Source organism: Rhinopithecus roxellana, chromosome 13 (genome assembly GCF_007565055.1).
Source record: "Rhinopithecus roxellana isolate Shanxi Qingling chromosome 13, ASM756505v1, whole genome shotgun sequence".
Classification (NCBI taxonomy): domain Eukaryota; kingdom Metazoa; phylum Chordata; class Mammalia; order Primates; family Cercopithecidae; genus Rhinopithecus; species Rhinopithecus roxellana.
The window spans coordinates 12,989,387-12,995,948 of record NC_044561.1 but is presented as its reverse complement, the minus strand read 5'-3'; positions in this window follow the sequence as shown (position 1 = coordinate 12,995,948).

Sequence of the window (6,562 nt, the reverse complement as noted above, 5' to 3'; positions counted from 1 at the left end):
CACGCCACCACGCCCAGCTAATTTTGTATTTTTAGTAAAGACGGGGTTTCACCATATTGGCCACGCCCAGCTAATTTTGTATTTTTAGTAAAGACGGGGTTTCACCATATTGGCCAGGATGCTCTCCATCTCTTGACTTCGTGATCCGCCCGCCTCGGCCTCCCAAAGTGTTGGGATTACCGGCCTGAGCCACAGCGCCAGACCGATCCCTCTCTAATTTGAGGAGCGTCTGAGATTTTCCGCCAATGGGAATGGCGGGAGGAGGCACAGCTGAAAGGGCAGGGTCTCAGCTAGGGACCGGAAGCAATGGGCAGGTCGACGGGGGAGGGATTGAAAGAGGCTGGCAGGCCCTGGTCGGAAAGAAGGCTGGCGCGGGGCGGAACCGGAAGGGGTGGGCGGGCCCTAGAGGAGGGACCGGAAGAGGAGGTGATGGAGCAGGGGTAGCAATGGAGGGTACTTAAGGGAGAAAAGGCAGTTGAGAGGTCCCCGTGGTTTTTGATTTTGTTAACTCCTGTTGCTTGATTTTAATTATATTTATTTATTGGTTAATGACAGAGTCTCGCTCCCCTAGGCTGGAGTTGCAGTGGCGCGATCTTGGCTCACTGCAACATCCAACTCCCGGGTTCAAATGATTCCTCTGCCTCAGCCTGCCAGGTAGCTGAGATTACAGGCGCGCGCCATCACGCCGGGCTAATTTTTGTATTTTTAATAAAGATGGAGTTTCGCCATGTTGGCCAGGCTAGTCTGGAACTCCTGAGCTCAAGTGATCCGCCCGCTTCAGCTTCCCAAAGTGCTGGGATTACAGGCGTGAGTCACTTTGCCTGGCCTCCTGTTTATAACTGGCGCCGTCCACTTCCTACAGATGTTGACAGGTTCTGTTTCTTCATTTAATAAGTAAAGCTAAGCTCCTCAAAGGCATGGTGCCCTTTATATGTAAAAGAACTCACCCCGGAGTTGAGGGGTCATCCTTAAATGGCCCTCGTCTGTGTCCACCTAAAGGAAAACAAAAACTGAGGCGAACTTAATTTAAGCAGGGAGTTTAATTTGGGTCAAGTTCGAAGACTGCAACTTGGAGCAAAGATTCAAGTTGTCCTGAATATACACTTGGATTAGCAGCAACTGAAAGAGCGTTTTTAAAGGAAAAGAACAGGCAGTTTCTCAATTGTTGATCAAGAATTTTTTCTTTTTTTGAGACGGAGTCTCACTCTTGTTGCCCAGGCTGGAGTGCAGTGGCGCGATCTCAGCTCACTGCAACCTCTGCCTCCTGGGTTCAAGGGATTCTTCTCCCTAAGCCTCCCTAGTAGTTGGGACTACAGGCGTGCCTCACCATGCCCAGCTAATTTTTGTATTTTTAATAGAGACGGAGTTTCACCATGTTGGCCAGGATGGTCTCCATCTATTGACCTCGTGATCCGCCCACGTAGGCCTCCCAAAGTTCTGGGATTACAGGCCTGAGCTACCTCGGCTGGCCTCTTTTTTTTTTTTTTTTTGAGAGATGGAGTCTTGCTCTGTAGCCAGGCTTCAGTGCGGTGGCATGATCTTGGCTCACTGCAACCTCTACCTCCTGGGTTCAAGCGATTCTCCTGCCTCAGCCCCCCAAGTAGTTGGGACTACAGGCGAGCACCACCACACCTGGCTAATTTTTTATATTTTTGGTACAGACCGGGTTTCACCATGTTGGCCAGGCTGGTCTCGAACTCCTGACCTTAAGTGATTGCTCGCCTCGGCTTCCCAAAGTGCTGGGATAACAGGCATAAGCCACCGTGCCCAGCCGCCCTGCCCATTTTTGAATCTGCTTTTCTGTGTCTCTAGCACTTTCTCTTCCACAGTTACCTATCAGTCCTATTCAGCACTTCCACAGTATTTTGTAGAGAGCCAATTTTCCTGCCTAATTCACATTCTGAATTTCAAAGGAGGACCAGTCCTGTTTGTCCTTTTCCCACAGTCACTTCACCCTGATCAGCCTCAGGTTTCTCATCTGAGCAATGGGAAGAATAATGCCTTTCTCATAGTTGGGCTGTGGGTTGCAGTAGAGACAGAATCCATGTCATTGCTGCCTGATGACTCATGCAGGGAAAGCCTGTGAGACACATAGGGAAGGCTGAGCTCTTGGCGCCCTACAAAGGGGCTCTCAGCTACATGATGGCTCCTCTGTCCAGCTAGAGCTGAACAGGCCTGGGTCTGGCTTAGTCACAAGCAGGCTCAGGGCACAGCTGTGAGGCAAAGGGAAGGAAGCCAGGACTGGCAGCCTGGGCTAAGGGTAAAACTTCTACCTGTTACCAATATTTATTGCAGTGGTTTTCAAACTGCAGGATGTGGACATCAGTGGGTTTGCAAAATTAATTTAGTGGGTGGTAATCAACTTTTTAAAAAAACAAACATGGGGCCAGGCGTGGCTGCTCACACCTGTAATCCCAGCACTTTGGGAGACCAAGGCGGGCAGTTCACTTGAGGTCAGGAGTTCGAGACCAGCCTGACCAACATGGTGAAACCCCATCTCTACTAAAAATACAAAGATTAGCCGAGTGTGGTGGTACACGCCTGTAGTCCCAGCTACTCGGGAGGCTGAGGCGGGAGAATTGCTTGAACCCAGGAGGCAGAGGCTGCAGTGAGCTGAGATCATGCCACTGCACTCCAGCCTGGGCTGCAGAGTGAGACTCCACCTAAAAAAAAAAAAAAAAAAATTAAAGAGAAAGCAGCAGATGTCACATATTTAGGCATCAGTAAATTATTTGCTGCAGCATCTCATATCCTTATTGGAACAAATGGCTCAGTCACCCTTCAGGAACTGGGTAGGCAAGATGTGTGTAACAGGATTTGATATTATGAGTTCGATCCTATCAGAGATTTTTTTTAAAAAAGTTTTGAAAAAGGCAGGGTGGGATGACAGGATCCAAATTCTGGTTTACCTGTAATCTGTATGCAATCCAACATCCTGGTTAGGGAGAAACCTTTAATTTAGAAGTTTCAGCCTCATTCAAGTTATCCCAAGTATTATTGTTAGAAATACATTTTTGGTGCTGCAAAAGAAATAGCACTCGAACATAAATTTTCTCAGCAAGGCAATTTTACTTCTATAGAAGGGTGCATCTCGTGGATGGAGCAATGGCAAGAGCACACCTGAACAAGGGAGGGGAAGGGGTTCTTATCCCTGATGCAGGTAGCCCCTACTGCTATGTTGGTCCCTTATTGGCTAGGGTTGGACCACACAGTCTAAGCTAATTCTGATTGGCTTTTTTAAAGAGAGCAGGGGTATAAGCCAGACTGGTGGGGTGGGCAGTTTCGACAGGAAAGATGGTTCCAGACCAGGTGACTAAAGGTCACTCAGGTCAGAGCAGGTGATAGAAGCTAGAAGGGGATTGTTTACTGAAACTAGGGGCAAGAAGACATAAAGAATGAGGAAGTTACTTTAAAATGAAGAACAAAGAACAGGGGAGCTGAACACACTAATACATTGGTTCTTTGGAGAGGCTCTCAGAACTCATTGTACTTAACAATTTACAGGCTAAAACCTTTGAAGAGGAATTTATTATATCCTACATTTTCCCCCCTTTCAATTTTCATAGTACTTCCTCTTCAAACCTTTTTTAACATGTCTTGGCTTTGCTGCTCAACTTAATCCTCTAAAAGAAAAAGCTGATGTGAATAAGGCGGAGGAGAGAGGTAAGGGAGGTTTTAGTAAACGCTGCTTCTATAAGTCTTTGCACTAGCCCATGGATGCATAGTATGACACAACACTCAACAAGAATGAGTACACCCATTATGGCTGCAAGAGAAGTAAGAATTGAGGCTATGATTTCTTTCCATTTACCGAACCACCTTTCTAGCCACCCTGAGAAAGGGTTATCGACTCCAGAATTTTAGCTAGTTCATTGGATAAAGCGGTAAGTCTTTGTAAGGCCCTTGTTATGCTCCCAGTTGGGGCAGTCTTGTTTGGGATAAAGGTACAACACTGAGTTTTAATCATAACACAAACACCTCCTTTTTCAGCTAATATACCTAGGGCCATTCTGTTTTCCCAGGCCATCTGGCTAGTGGGCCCCAATTATTCTGCTATCCCTTTGACAGCATCCCTGGCGTAATTAATAAACCACTGCTGATTATAATAGATGGAATTTATCCAATCTACGTTTTTATTGTCACCCACGAAAATATTGACTTAAATCCTGCAGCTATTTGATCTCAGGCTTTAAATTCATCTGGTACTCCTCATGGAACTCCAATAGCATTTATATAAACATGGGGGTCAAAGGACCCATGTGGGGCACTTCTCTTATGATTTTCTTTTTTTATCGTGTTGATGGATTGTTAGGGTGAAAGGGATGGCCAGTTGGACTACAGTACGAGTACTACTATAATTACTTGGCAGAGTACCCAGCAATAGTCCCCTGCAATACCACCACACATCTGCTCGGGGATGAACAAGGGCAGACTGATTGGCAAGCTCTTGAAAAGGCTTGGTTTCACTGCACCCTGTTAAGTCTCCAAGGGATGCTAACTTTTCCCCCTGCCATGAAAGGCACGAGCTGAAGTTAATATCAAGGGCCGGAGGCCAAATGGCCCTTGGGGGCTGATCTGCAGGGCTCTTGACCTCAGGGAACAGCAGTGAGTCTTGCATGATTCATCGCCCCAGGCTGTGGAGCTCTGGAAGACAGCTACCATACAGCTCATGCCTGGTCCGTGAGAGGACCACCCACGGGGAAAGGGAACAGTTTGGGTCTCTGGCCTGCGTGTCGCACAAGCATAACAGTTGTTTTTGTTTAGTGTGTGAACAGAATATTTAATCAATTCCAGCCAAGCATTTGCTTCCTGATACCCTGTTTCAATTGCTATAGTTTGTTTTAAATCTCTAACCTCTACAACAACTACTTTGGTTTTATCATTGGGTATATGACAAGAGAAGGTTTAGTTAGCGGAGAACTTAGGAGAGGGAGAAGGGGGTGCAGGAGGCGAGGAGGCAATGAAGTGCGTTTCAAAGGATCCTATGTGGTCCTTCCCTGAGACTTCTGCTCCTATACAGTAGAAATGGCTTAATGAAGGGAAAAAACTCTAGGGAGGAGAGATGGTCATCTGTACTGGATTACATTGGCTCAGCTGACAATGGGGAGGGGTAACTCCTTTAGTAAAATGGTTTTAAGAAACTGCAGGTACTCGTTGGGGCGGTCCATTCTCGCTCTTCAGTATTTTGTAGAGCATTGGATCAACTTCAGGCGAGAAGCTCTGCTCTAAGAGGACAAGATTCCCAGTTTATACTGGAATCTTTGTCAAACTCTTCCCAAACGAACTCATCCCAGTTAACAGATTTCCAGTCTGAGGAGAGCTAGGAAGGACAAAGATACTTTTCTGAAGTGGAGAGTTGCCTCTGGTTTGGGAAATCTCCACAGGGCATCACAAGGCAAGCATCGAAAGTTAATCGTTTGGGGTGAACTTGACCTAGTTACATTAATAACGAGAGAACTAGCAGTAGAAGGGGAAAAGAAAGAGATGCAATCTAAGAGGATCAAACCTGTTTTAGCTTTAGCTTGGCTGGAGTTGGCCCTGGAATAGTGTCCATGATTCTGAAGGGGGTGGTGCTCTTTTGACCCAGGTGTGATGAGTCCATCCTCTTTTTGCTGTTCGAACTGCAGTCTCAGTAGTTAGAAGCACTAGGTAGGATCCTCCCCAAGCCAGTTTGAGTTTTCCTTCCCTCCATCTTTTGACAAGGACGTGGTCCTAAGGCTGATGTTGGTGTCCTGGAAACTCTAGGAGTGGCACCTGTGCCAAAATACCTTTAGTTCTGAGGGAAGAGAAAGTGGAAGATAAACCAAATATATAATTTGTGAGAAACTGATCTTTTGTTTTGAACGTGGGAATGTCAGCAGTGGAGTGCAAACAGGGCAACCATGCAACATTTCATAAGGGGCTAAGCCAACATCTCTCCGAGGAGCAGTTTGGATTCTCAACAGGGCAATGGGAAGACATCTAGCCCATGGCAACCGAGTCTCTAAGACTAATTTGGTTAGGTGGCTTTTTTATAGTTTGTTCTTTCCACTCTTCCTGATGAAGGTGGGTGCCAGGGAGTATGATATTCCCATGTTATATCCAGTACCTGGGCTAATTTCTTAATGACATGTTCAGTGAAATGAGTCCTATTATCTGAATTAATGTCTTCTATTAAACTAAACTTGGGTATAATATTTTCAACTAATGCCTTGACTACATTATTAGCAGTTGTACTTGAAAAGGAAATAGCTTCTACCCAATGAGTAAGGTGATCTACTATTACTAATAACTACTTTAGATGATCAGTTGGAGGCATCTCTGTGTAATCAATGTGGGTACTTTGGAATGGCCTTAAGCCTGGACTCCTTCCCCCAAGGGGTAATCTTTTTATAGTCTGTTTATTGGTTTTCTTACATATTAAGCAATTGTTTGGCCAGGGTATAAATTCCTATGCACCTATAAACTCTGAGGACTGCGTCACACACAGCTTGGGGCCCCCAATGGGTCCCTTGATGCAGCTGAAACAAGATTTCCCTCATAAGGGGGTTTGGATAATGTTTCTCTCTGGTCTGGCAATATC